The sequence below is a fragment of the Cheilinus undulatus genome, linkage group 4 (genome assembly GCF_018320785.1).
Source record: "Cheilinus undulatus linkage group 4, ASM1832078v1, whole genome shotgun sequence".
Classification (NCBI taxonomy): Eukaryota; Metazoa; Chordata; class Actinopteri; order Labriformes; family Labridae; genus Cheilinus; species Cheilinus undulatus.
The window spans coordinates 52,131,991-52,146,383 of NC_054868.1; the positions used below are offsets into that span (position 1 = coordinate 52,131,991).

The window sequence follows — 14,393 nt, forward strand, 5'->3', positions numbered from 1 at the left end:
TTAAACAGTTTTAACCAAATTCAGTCTCAAAATACATCTGCAGTCATCATCTTCAGTTTAAAGGCAAGATTCACTTTTCCATGTGGTGTTTATTTAAAGGCTGTCTCTTCTCTTTTCCCAGGAGTAGCTCCGCTCATCTGAGGAATCAGTGCACTGTACTGCGGCTTTACTCGTGCTCACCTCAGCAGAATAAGCCTGAAAAAGCAACACATTTTAATGTGATTTTCTTATAATCAAGTGGAACGTTATTTGCAGATGGCTGATTTTTGTCAACAGTATTTGGGTGATACAGGAATTGCAGGTATTCTGTTGGAGGTTGCTGATCTGGAATTGTACATTTTTATTCTTACAATTCCAGATCAGGAAGGCTCTAAATAGATTAGTAAAATAATCATATTAACATCAAATCCCTCAGGATTATTGGGACCAAAAATTGTTTACAACACCTCGAACTAGGCTGCACCTTCTAAATATTGGGAGATCAAAAATGGGGATCAAAACCAGGGCTAAAATGGTCAAGCTTCCCACCAGCCTTACAGAGAGAGAGAGAGGAGAGAGACACGTGCAGTTTAGCATTAAGTCAGAGCATATAATGGGGCACATGGGGCCCTGCAGGCCAAGGGTCAAGTGGTGGGAATTAACTCTCCTTTTATGTTTCCTGGAAGTTGTTGTGACCTCTGCCCTTTAAGTAGTGAAAGGTGGCGGATAGGATGCCCTTGGTTGAAGTCTCAATGCTCCGCAGTGTGCTGAACTTAAATGAGGCATGCACTTTACTCGTGTAGGAGGAAAACTTTGCTTTGTCACACTTGAGCAATAATTAGGAATATCAGACAAGACAGAGTGCTGTTGTTCTGAACACCAGCACGGCTCTACCGAGGAGAAGCAGAGTAGGGCTGGTATTTAGCTCAGCAGGAAGACAATGGGTAGATCATTGCTTTAGTGACATTTTTAGATTGAATGTTTGTTTATAAAGAGTAGAAAACTAGTGGTATTCTAATTGGTTTCTTGAGCAATTTCCTTCATTTTCATTGTATTCATTGAGTTACACCTTTTATTTCTAATTGGATTAACCGTCATTATTAAGGACATCAGCATTGTCAATCAAATTAAAACTAAATGCAGCATCTTTGACTGCTGGCTGGAAAACAAGTCCATCAGCTCATCTGCTGCTGGTCGCTCACTAATCCACTTAAAGTGGCCGAGGTAAAATCCCCCAAACTTAGTTTGAAGTCCCGTTAGTTAAAGATATTAATCTGGTGTTCAAATCTGTGCTAAACCAGCAGGTTCAAATTCAGTGTATTGTTGACATGTCTGCATCAGCAGATCATTCTGAACGTTTCTGCTGTTATATCGTCTGTAAATATCGGCTGTATTTATAAAGTAGTTTGTGTAGTTTGAGGCTGGAATAACAACCCTCTGTCATCTGAAATCTTTTCCTCTGTTACTCCTCAAACTTTAAAGTGATTTTAGGATTAAAGTTTTACATCTAAACTAGGGATGCACAATATTATCAACATGATATTGGTAGATAATAGCTCAAAAAATTAATACTCTCTAACTTCAAGTATGAAAAGTTTTGCTGATAGTTAATATATTGGCCATACACAATGGCAGAGTGTTTGATTAGATTTTTCAGTTTACAGAAGAATTAATGGACCTACCTCAGCTGAAGTTTGTTTCTTTATCACCTTTATTCCTTAAACTGAAATGTATTTTAATAAACTACAGCTAGTTTCAATTTCTACTAGGACTGTCAAACAATTCGGCTTTATTTAATTCATTAGCAGGTCATTCGGCTCAGTTCAGCAGAAGTCAGCATTCAGAGATTAAAGTCAGAATTCTAAGATTAAAGCCAAAATTCTGAGATTAAAGTCAGAATTCTCAGATTAGAGTCAGAATTCTCAGATTAAATTAAGAATTCTCAGATTAAAGCCAGAATTCTCAGATTAAAGCCAGAATTCTGAGATTAAAGTAAGAATTCTCAGATTAAAGTCAGAATTCTCAGATTAAAGCCAGAATTCTGAGATTAAAGTAAGAATTCTCTGATTAAAGCCAGAATTCTGAGATTAAAGTCAGAATTCTAACATTAAAGCCAGAATTCTCAGGTTAAAGTCAGAATTCTCAGATCATAGTTGGAACTCTGAGACTAAAGACGGAAAACTGAGATTAAAGCCGGAACTCTGAGATTAAAGCCGGAATTCTGAGATTAAAGTCAGAATTCTCAGATTAAAGTCAGAATTCTCAGATTAAAGCCAGAATTCTCAGGTTAAAGTCAGAATTCTAAGATTAAAGTAAGAATTCTGAGATTAAAGCCAGAATTCTGAGATTAAAGTCAGAATTCTGAGATTAAAGTCAGAATTCTCAGATTAAAGCCAGAATTCTTAGATTAAAGCCAGAATTCTGAGATTGAAGTCAGAATTCTGAGATCATTGTTGGAACTCTGAGACTAAAGACGGAAAACTGAGCTTAAAGCCGGAACTCTGAGATTAAAGCCGGAATTCTGAGATTAAAGTCAGAATTCTGAGAAACAAAACAAATTATTGCATCACAAAAATCTTTTTTCAGTGGCCCTTATCCTCTTCTGTTGTTTAGCCTGGTGAATGGGCTTGATAATAACATTTTTGTAGCTTCTTGATAATAGTGTTATTTAACACACATAAATGAACACGTAATGAATGAAGCATCCCATTGTGTGCTTGAGTTGTCTTTACTGTAGGATTCTTGTTGCATCGCTCCTTGCGAGGTCTTTATGCTGCTCTATTTATCAAAACAAAGATGTTCTGTTTTTTTTTGTTTTTTTAAGATTTATTTTTGGGCCTTTTCATGCCTTTATTTGATAGAAGAAGGACAGTGGATAGACTTGGAAACAGGGAAGAGAGTGGGGAGAGACATGCGGTAAAGGGCCATAGGCCGGATTGGAACCCGGGCCACCCGCGTACATGGGTAGCGCCTTAAACCACTCGACCATCTGCGCTCCCTCAAAGATGTTTTTTTATCTGAGATTTAGGCATCCCTAACTAAACTGTATATAATCACCCCCATAATCTAATAATAATGATACAGATGTGGACTTGGAGGAAAATATTTAAAGAAGTATAAAAAGTAATGTGTGGTGGTTTATAGCTGCTGTTTCCTCATCATTCTTTGGCTCTCTTACCGATCTGTGGTGTGACATTTAAGTTGCTCGTCATATCTGAAGCAAACAGGGGAAGAGCGCCTGGAAGCAGGCTCTGATTTCCTGCATCACTAACTGCATGCATGTACATCCTCATGATGTGATGTAGAAAGTTTCTGCTGTAACTTTAAGGCTTGTTCAGTGAGTCATTTCAAACTTAATGCTACAGTTCAACAAGTTCCCTTACATAACCATTCTTTCAGCACACAATCTCTACTGCTTGAAGGGCACATCATCAGGAGGAAAATTAGAAATTAATTTAAAAACTCTAAACTTAACTTCCCCCTACAAGGTCAAGTGTGCAGCATGAGTTATCATTGTGATCTAGCCAGGCTTAAAGTCTGTTGTCTGTTTTGGCACAGAAAACTCTTTATGTTTATAAAACCTTACTTACCAATCTATCAGGGTCAGTTACCGAGTAAAAACATTTTCCTGCAGTTTTGACACTGCCATTTCTCAGTGCTAATGAAAACAGACTTTAACTTCTCATTGTCTCCTAAAGTGTCATGCACTTTATTAGTTTGATAAAGCCTCGCCTCGATGGCAGCTGAAATCGGGTGACTAGTGCGTGATCTGTGAAAGTTTAAAGGCTGTAGCTCAGCGCTGTTTAGTGACTTCATAGCTCCAGGTATCTTCAGTGAAACTAATCAGTTTTACATTCATTAGCTTTGCAAATAAATGTTCTTGCATGTTCTTCTAAAGGTCAGACAGAACGTCTTTTGAACGTTTTTACATGATGATTAACTGTACCGTGGTTCCAAGTGTTGTGTCTTTTTCAAACTGTTACTTATCAGTTTCCCCAGCCATTGCAATGCATCTAACAAACTTAACTTCTTTGCTTCTTTATTTGCTTTAACTCGTTGTTTTACCACCATTAGGGCTGCTCAACTCTGGTAAAAATAGATTTTACATTTTCATTGCATGCATTCATCAAACTTTAATTCTCTTATTACTTTAAAAAGCAAAAAATGAGCAGATAGAACATAAATAATGATGCATAATAAAACTAAATACACAAAAACACTGATTTGACAGTAAGCATTGAAATATTTACAACAAGATTAAACCTGTGGAGAAAATATGTGCATAATGATGTGTGATAAAGTAATAGTTTAATCTCAGTTATCTTGTTCTTACGATCAGGAAGCAAAAATCATGATTGAAATTGAAACTTGATCAATCACTTAGCACTTCTTCTGGTGTAAGACTTCCACATCGCCAATTTTTTATGCATTTTTTTTGCTCAGAAAAAATTCAGTTTGTCCAGCAGGCAACTTCTTCTGCTTAATATAAAACTACCTTTTTGAATCAGCAGGTCTGAGCTGCAACAGTAAATTTGACACGACATTGGGCATTTATTCAAACCACAGCGGCTGCTGATGTCTGCTGATAGTCTACAGATTATAGATCGGCTGATACTGTTAAACTGTTGCATCAATGCATCGTACTCTTGTGGTCAGAGCAGTTGTTGGCACAAAAAGCTTGAGGTACAACCAAACTACTTGGCTTTTGTTGTTAGCTTCCTCCATGCTGTGTTGCCTCTGCCTAGTTGAATGCCCAGCTGTGTTAATTCTTTTCATTTCAGTCTTAGTCTTCTGACTGGTTTTAGTCCCATTTTAGTAGTTTCTACCCTTTATAGTTTCAGTCGACGAAAACTCCAACACATTTTAGTCTTTACTTTTAGTCCAAGCATTTATTTTCTTGCCTAAATCTGGTACCAAATCATGCTAGTGTGTTCTCTGCACCATTTCAAACCTGGGGTCCCTGACTTCTACAGCTGAGAGGCAGAATAGATGCAGATGCATTGCATTTTGAAAGATTTACCCACAGTGGAGAAATATCATGGACTTTGAATGCCCAGAGAAAATTGAAGAACATTTTAGTCTTGCTTCAGTCATCTTGACGAAAACTAAACTTACTTTTTTCAGTTTTACTCATCAAAGATCTATTTTTTGCTAGTCTTGGTCTAGTTTTTCTCATGGATAAAAAGCTGTCGACAAACATTTTTAGCCATAGTTTTAAGCCGGCCACACACTACAGGATTTTAAGCCTGATTTAGCCAAGATTTGACTCCCTCAATGATTGTGGGGGCGTATACCGACTGGAGCCTCATCACAAACGATTATTTGTCTGAGTATTCTGCATGTGTGTGGTGTCAACATGATTCATTTACTGCTCCAAATCCCGTCGTAGCCTCCCAGACCCTGAATCGTAAATATCAAAAATGTTTGAAATTTACGATTCTAGGTCGTAGTGCCGCTGACTGAGTACCCATAACAACCAATAAGAGCGAGCACACCGGGTAGCGTCACCAGATGAATCATACGTACTTTCACTGCTCCAAACCATAAACACAACTGTACCTTAATTCCAGCCAGGATTTCATCCTGAGTCTCTCCCCTGTTTTATGATTGTTGCTGCACCTGTTAAGCATGCCAGGACAGCCTGTTGTGGAGAGACAGCAAGACGGTATCGACAGACATCCATGTTTTTTTTTTTCTGAAGTCACATGATCATGCAAGGCCGTAGGCATGTCGGCAGGTGTGTGGTCTCCAGTGATCTGACAGTCTGGCTGAGTCGTCTAGTGTGTGCGTTCAGAGGATTAAAGATGAAAAATATTTGGAAATTGTCCTGAAGTCTGTGGTCTCTTATGGTTTTAAAATCGTTTCAGATTAAAAAATTGTCTAGTGTATGGCAGGCCTTAGTCGACAAAATTAACCCTGATGCACAGACCGAGTAGTATACTGAAATCAGTGCCATAAAAGTAGTATACTGAAATCAGTGCCATAAAAAGAGAGTAGCATAGATTTAAGCTTTAAAGATTGGCCTCATGTAGCTATTTGACTCTAACGTTGCAAAGTCGATGGACTGGCCAGATTCCACGTCTTTCATCAGGAAGAGCATATTGGAAAGCTACAGTCTACGTTTATGCTAGGGCTGAAAAATGATCCGACCAATCATTGTCATTGGAGGCTAACAAGCTGGTAGCTACAGGCTGGGTTTAGTTGAACAGAAAGCTAATTGCAATGGCTGCTGCTGCTTTAGCTTGCATGTAGCTTTTGTGAAGCAGCAGTTTTCTCAGAATTGGGCGGCATTTGTTTATTACAGCAAGAGCACAGAGCCACAGTGAAAGCTTTACTTGGTGGAGAAGGTGTTTTTTGTCCTTCTGCCGACCGGCCATGGCAGTTTTATCCAACTACAGGCTCCATAGCTGCATCTGCTCATGCTGTCTTGTTGCTCTAGTTTGCCAATATTGAATGTGAGAGAGAGAACATCTGTCCAATCATGTTACAAGCCATTTTTGAAAAGTCCTGCCCTTCCCATACACTTTCTATGGGAGGTTTCCCAGATGAATATGCACAAATAATTTGTGATGGACATATGAAACAGTCTATCTGGCATGTTGGGTTAATTTGAGTCAGTTAGGTGTTAATATCTGACCCAAGAACCCATCTGCACATCCTTAAATGTCTACTGTCCCATCAGATTACTGGGCTGCAAATTCAGTACGTCTTGTTTTACAAATTGCATCCTGAAAAGCTTTTGCATGATTTTAAATATTAGTACATAAACTCTCCTACATTGCTGCTTTTTGTTTTTGCCTTTTGCTGAAAACATATTTACACCTTAAAACAAGCATCTTTTGCAGAAAAGCTCCATTGAGACACACTGGTTCTGTTGCATTCTCTAGGCATCCAAAGGGGCAGATGCTTTACTGTTGATGCTACATTTTAATAGTTTTCCCAGCATGCATTCAAAATCAACCTGCAACTTTACATCGTAATTCAGCTGCTCTGTCAACAAACATAGATGCTTTCATCATCTCTAATAGCACAGAAATGCACTACTGTCAAGATCACAACATCTTAGTACAAGGAGGACAACGGTATGTAAACAAAGCCTGGACCAGAACCAAAAATGCATGGAAAAATACCACCCCTAGCCACTTGAGCTGAATAATAATTACATTTAAGTAATGCATATTGATTTCCTCACATCGACACGGACTGTCAAGGTGCAATATTGTGTCTAGGAGGCACAATAGCCAGCAAACATGAACTTGGTTATGTCAAAACATTATCGATTTGAACAAAATAAGTAGCAGAAAATGAAGTTAATTTATTCACTTGGGGCTTGTCTGGGTTTAAATGATGGAAATGTTATTCACATCAGATTGTACAAAGTGTTCCCAAATCTAATAAGGAGTCTACAATCACATTGTTTTGGCCGGTCAATTAATTAAGCTAATTAACATAATAGAGACACTTTACACAATTAATACACAAACAAATGTTAGCTTGTGGCTGATTCCAAGTGTCATGTTCCCACCCTGAGATGTTGAGCACCAAAGTTGTTGTTAAATCTTTATCTCAGTAGGAACTGACCTATAATTTTCTACTTTAAACATTGAAATATAAAATTAAAAGCCTCTTCATGCTGAGTGCAGCACTGGGGTTGTAAATAGACAGGCTTTACTCCCTCCCTCAGCCCACTGCCCCTGGTGTTATGGCCGTATCTATCAAAATTAATTAGTTGCTATAAACTTAAAAATTAATTATGATGAAATGCTGATGGCCCTTTTATTCTCGGTGGCGCCCTTACGTAGGTGTTAGGCCTGCGCTCAGGACTGCTTAAGCTGGCCTTTTTTTAACCTTTATTTATCAACCGGGGAAGGTTTGCTGAGAATGCACACCCTGGCCTCCTGCTTCACATTCACACCTGTGTGCTCCAACCACTATCTCTAGATGGCAAGGGGGGCATATGCACCTTTTAAAGCTCTTATTCTGTTTTATTATTTAAAGGAAGCTAATACCAGGAGTAGGTGGATTAAGAGTTGGAATTTGCATGTGTTGTTTGTATTTAATGATTGATAGCACTGAAAAGTACCAAAACCAGATCTGTCATACAGGCAGGAATGTGCAAGAGGACTGGTTATGGGCAAACTTTTGCACGCTGTCTGAAATGTTGCCAAAGTTTTTGTGCAAATTGGCCAAAATGCATTTAGCTTGCCCTTCCATAATCTATAATATCTTACATTGAAGTTTAAGATTCTGGTATCAGGAAATGCCTAATTACCTTCGCCAAGGAGGTTATGTGATCAGCAGGGTTTGTTAGTTGGTTTGTTAGTTTGTTTGTTAGCAACATAACTCAAAAAGTTTTGGACGGATTTTGATGAACCTTTTAGGAAATATCAGAAATGGCATAAGGAAGAACTGATTAGATTTTGGGAGTGATCCGGATCACTGTCTGGATCCAGGAATTTTTAAAAGTATTCTTCACTATTGGGAGATAGGGCTAATGGTGGAGGTCTGTGCTGTTACCACTTTACACCAGGAGATGGCGGACATGAGTAACTTCAATCCCAGCAGCATTTGGGTGTGTTTCTATTCAAAGTTTCGGAGTTTATAGAGTTTGACAGACGCACGCCCGGTGGAGAAGAGGAGTCGAAGTGTAACAGAGAGAAAGACAGCGAATTGTAGCGAGAATACTCACAATGCTGGGAGGAATAGAGGAATATTCACCCTCTGCCATGACTCTCAGTCGTCCAGTGAGAGCATGGGTGAGACTGTCAGTGCATCTGCTGGCACTGGCAGGCACTGCTTCCACCATGACAGTCCACAAGTAGGGAAGCCAGTGCTTTGCCTCACCATGTTTGCACCCCACCGGGGAGGGAGTAATCGGCGATTGTTGTGGTGGGGGGCACATGGGGACGGATCTAGGAATTTTTGAAAGGATTCTTCACTATTGGGAGATAAGACTAATGGCGGAGGTCTGTGCTCTCTGAGTGATTTTCTAGTTCTGAATGTGGTGCTGCTGAAACTGCCAACAGTTCATCCCTCAGGCCTCGATACTCAGATGATAAAAGCCACCAAAGCCCAACTTAATGTGTGGTAGCTTTCAGAGGATCCAAACTAGGGATGGAGATTGAAACCTGCAGTTTGAAAACTTGAAGATCAGTCTTTAATATACATCGCTATCATCTCAAGGGCAGGGGAAAACCTCTACCACAAACACGAGAATGATGGCTAGCAGTCAGTTCTTCCTTATGCCATTTCTGACATGTCCTGAAAATTTCATCAAAATCGGTCCACAACTTTTTGAGTTACGTTGCTAACAAACTAACAAACTCGCCAGATCACATAACCTCCTTGGCGGAGGTAATAATAACACAAATAATCAATGTATAATGAAATAAATCTGATTAATTAGATAAAACAATAAGACTAAACAATAATAGAAAAAAAATACAAAATGAAATAAAAACAAATATAAAAAGATAATAAATGAATAAGTGAAATTCAGTGTGTTTGTTGGGAAGAGGCTGATTGGTTGTCCCTCAGGCTATGGCAGGATGAAATGTGTTTAGCAGCATCTATACAGACAGTTCTGTGTATGTCATTTTATGTTCATCTTGTAGTGAATCCGTTATGTTCATATAAAAGCTTCACCTCTGCTTGTATTTTGACAGATTATATACACAGTGGAGAAATCTCAGATTTTAAATGCTGAAAAGCCAACCCCAAACATTTTAGAGTTGTCTTATCTTAATAAAAACTACAATCAAAGGTCTATTTTTCCAGCTTGCTATCGTGTTGTTTTTGTTGTGGAAAAAGATGGTTGACAAGGATTTTTCTTCATAGTTTTCAGTGACAAATGTTGAGGCTCCTCTTAAAGTTGAGCCTTGTTTCAGAGTGCTGTTTTTGGTTTGTTTTTATGGAGAGCTTTGCAGAGGGACGTCTGCCTGTAGCAGTGAGGTCTACTGTGAAAAGTTGTCCAGTCTCTCAGAGTGATATTAACAAAAGCCAATCAGCAAGGTTTAACCAAATTACCACACTGCCATGCTTCCGTTTTAGCAAAAGTCTGAACTCTTCTTCTTTCACTTGTGACAAGTTTCTGTATGATTTCCCATGAAGGGATACATGTCAGAGCCTTCAGCTTTGATCACCCTGCCTCTCTTCTTTCGCTTAAGGCTAAACGCCCAAAATAGTGCTGTGCAATTCAGCAGAACGTCTTACTCAGCGTTTGACATGGCTCTCTTTTTTTGTCTGACTTGTAATTAACGCTTTTGTGACTACATGAGAGCTACACACCAATGAGTGAGCGAGATACCTTTTCAAATGATGGTGAAATACTGGAGCTTTGAGGTGAAGGATTCAGCTCTATATGAATTTGCTTAGTCGGGCTCTCCAGTGATGAATGATGGTTTAAGGCTTTTTTTTAGCTGACCTACTTCTTCATAATGCTCTGATGACCTAAACCTAAAACTAAGCAAAGGTTTCATGTACGTTATTGTAGTGCACACTTCTCTTCATGCATTAGAGGTGGCCTAAATAAAGTTATTCTGTTAGAAGTTGATGGAACTGCATGGATCATCTTATGGCTGTTGTCCTTTGGTGCATAGTGCAGACACGATTAGTCTATGTAGAGCAGCATTGCTCAACCGTGCTCAACCTAAGAGCCAAATTGTTGAAAAATGCCTTTGCAAGAGCCACATTGTAAGTGGTGAAGTGGCAAAAATTGGTTAAAGTGGCATTAAAAAAAGTTAAAGGTGGCAAAGAATGGTTGAAAAACAGCAAAAAATGGGTGAAAAGGAGCAAAGTAGGCATAAAATGGTAAAAACTGGGTAAAAAGTGAAAAAATGGGGAGCACAATTGGCAAAAAAGGATGAGAAGTTACCAAAAATAAGTTACCGATGGCAAAAATGGTAATAAAACAGGTGCCAAAAATTAGTCTAGAAGTGACTAAACTGGCAAAAAGGTAGGAAAAATGGCAGCAGAGAGCAGCAAAAATGGGGAAAAGAGTGGCATTTAATGTCAGCAAGCAGCCTCAATGGGCGAAATGTGGCAAAAAAAGGAGAAAAAAATTGCAGTTAGAAAAAAAAAAAAGGGTTGAGAGGTTTTGCCTGGGGAAAAAAGTGACAAATGTGGGATAAAAGTGGCAGAAACGGGCAAAAAGTGGCAAAGGAAGTGGAAAAAGAAGGCTTAAAGCAGTGAAAATAGATTAAAAATGGCAAAAAAAAAATTCAAATAAGGGCAACAGAAATATACAGACAAAAAAATAAAGGTTGAAAATTAAAGCCAACTGTATAAGTGTGGGAAACAAATGGATTAATCCGACGTGCAATGGATAATTTCTGAGGTCAAAGTTTCCATTTTTTAAGGTCTTTCTTGGGAACAATATTTCAAATTGAGACATAAAAGAGCCAAAAATAATCACAGAAGAGCCACACGTTGAGTATCACTGAAACAGAGTAACAAGTTTGGTTGTTTGAAATTATACAACAGAGTTAGACTGAATAAAGTTATCGAAAAAAATGACCAAAAAATTAATCTATAAAGTCCATACAGACAGAGAAAAATTTATTTTTCACTCAACATACTCCCATTGGGGAATTTTGGGGAATAACTTAGCAATATGGTTCTGTCTTTTTTAGTAATTTATTGAATTAACTCCAACCCACAAGTTAGCTAAAGGTGCTACAGTGCAAATGAAGCTTTAAAATGTATTTTTCTGTCATAAAAAGTTAGACTGAATCCATCTTTTCCAGCTTAGAGTCAATATCTTGGATTGTACAAACTTGTAATTCAGGGTTTTTCCTGGTTCACAATGAGGCAGCTGATATGGTAGGACTTTTCTTAACATGGACATGTGCATGTTTTATGTGTGTACAAGCTCCACCAAACACTTTCTCAAGCACATCAGGACTTTGCAAGCTCAGTTTTTTATTGCAGCATAACGCTGACTTTGTGAAGTGCCCAAATCAGAATAAAATAAAAAATTAAAGCCAGATTTATGTTTCTGCATCCGATCTACACTCTACAAAAGCCTATGCACAAAGCTAACATGCACCTCCTCGAAACAATAACCACAAGCTCTGTGATTGTTCAGCTGGGTAGCAATGCATTTCCTAAAGCCACAAAGAGCCGTACTTTCTATCTCCTCTAATGTCTTCCCTCTTTTCTTCATTGTGATAAATCAAACCCAGCGTTAGATCGTGCAGTCATATTCCCTGCTGCGATCAGCTGATGGCCAGCTGATCCTAATTATAGCCTCCAGGCTCCCACAGCCAATCACAGCTCTTTCTCTCAACACAAATATGATGTACTTCTCACTAATCCCTGCTTGCATTAATGCTGCTTCTGCAGGCAAAGCTTAACTCCACCCCAGCCTCCTCCTTTATAGTATAAAGCTTAATGCAACCTCATATTGAGATTCATGCTACTGTGGATTAATTGCTTTGAACTAATTTTATTGTATTCAGTATGCATTGTCATTAATTTATCTATCCATATGGGGGTTTACAGCTACGGAATCCCTGGAAAGTCAAAGCATGCTGCTTGACTAACCCAGGGAGCATCTGTAGAGTAGAGCCGTCTCTGCCAAGTAAAACTGTAGATCCATTTTTCAATAAAATGGTACAATGGTTAGAGTCACTGTCAGATGGGGCCTTTCTGTGCAAAGTTTGCGCATTTTTTCTGTGCATGCATGGGCTTTTTCTGGCTATTTCAGCTTCCACTGACCAAAGAAATACTTACTGGGTTAGCTGGTGACTCTAAATTGGCCGTAGCTGTGAGTGTGTAATGGAGCATGCCTGGTTGTTTATGTCTACATGCCAGCGCTGTGATTGACTGGTGACCAGTCCAGAGTTTATGCTGCTACTCCCCCCATGACTGCTGGGATTTTCTCCAGTCCACAGCGACCCTGAACAGGAGATAATAGATGGTCATTACAATCTTTAAATTACTGATATAATCCTCAAAATTAACAATGAGTTATTTTTTAAACTTTAAAACTGTAGCTATAAAAATATAAAATAAAAATAATAATTTATTCTACTTTCATTCAGCTATTTTTTTCCACCTACAACTGGCCTATTTATTGATATCAAATAATTATTAATTTTTAAAGATTTTAACCCTTTGAATGCATGTTTTTGTCATGATATCACCATGTTTTTGGATTTAAAAAATATGAAAAAAATAATGAAAACCCAGATTGACACTCAGATGTAATAAAATGCATGTATTAGGCTTTAATGGAAGAAAAAAATTACAGAAACTGCCATTTGAATGGGTTTCAATGGTGCATTTTTGGCGCTTAACAGCTTGAGTATGACTCTTTCTTGTAAACAGTGTATTTTAGACTTACTGTAGGAACTGAGCTGGAAGTAACAAGATCAGATAGAAATATACAGTCTTGTCAAAATTCTTGTCATGTGCATGGACACAGCCAAAATAATCAAAGAATGAAAAGTGCAAAAAAATGCACACAACCTCCTCTAAGTGTTAAAGACATCTAGCTTATCTGCTTGTATGTAGAGCTAATTTTTTTTTCTGGTCAAAAATTAACATCCCAATACATTGTAAACAAAGATACAGCTGTTGCTTACAGGAATTGTCGCCCCTTGATCCTTTCTAGATGAACCAAATTGTCAAATATCACTAAAAACCAACATTATCTTCTCCAGTATGATAGAATCCAGGCTTTCCTGTGGTTTGTCTGGCATTGAAGTGTCTTTTTGGCTGCTTATATAAAGACTGGGGTGACCTTTGGCCCAAAAATGAATAAAAACAAAAGTTTTAGACGCTTAAAGATGGTATTTTCTTATTGTTTTAAAGCCTTTACTATTAAGTCAAACAGAAGGCAAAGATTTTGTCTCATGCTACAGTTCAAGAGAACACGAACAGTGCTTGAATATCTGCGGCAGTTTGATCAAAGTTTCCAAAGAAATGAAGAACGCTCTGCCCTCCCGGTAACCTCTCGCTCTTTGGCTGCCTCATCACAGCACGTTCTGCGCTGTGTTCACAAGATGAGCTGGAGGTGATGCAGCAGCCTGCTGCTTAGGTTACTAGGTCTCGTCTGTGAGTCTTCCTCCCAGTGGAGGAACACGGCTCATCACCACTATCATATTGTTTCCTATTAGTGGTTTGTTTTGGGTTGCAGCCAGGCTAAGAGCTCAGCATCATCCACTTAGAATCAGCTTCTGGCCCAATACTTAGCCTATCCTCTAAGCTTGTACACCATCAATCACTGGGAGGTCATGATCTCTTATAAAATGTTTTTGCTGGGTAGATCAGAGTGGCTGCCTTTTTCTTCTAGTCTCTTTACTTCTGCTTGATGTTAGAGTACCTCTTCTATGTATATTTTGTGTATTTAGGACAAAAAAGGGTCCACTCCGAAGATGATTTTATAGACGTCATGGGTTTGACAATTCCCT

At 38.6% G+C, this 14,393-nt stretch overlaps 1 protein-coding gene across 2 annotated transcripts in view; it reads left to right on the top strand.

Moving 5' to 3' along the window:
* nacc1b (nucleus accumbens associated 1, BEN and BTB (POZ) domain containing b) overlaps positions 1-14,393 on the top strand; it is a 42,455-nt gene that overhangs the window by 5,871 nt on the left and 22,191 nt on the right. The gene's annotated exons all lie outside the window — the stretch shown is intronic.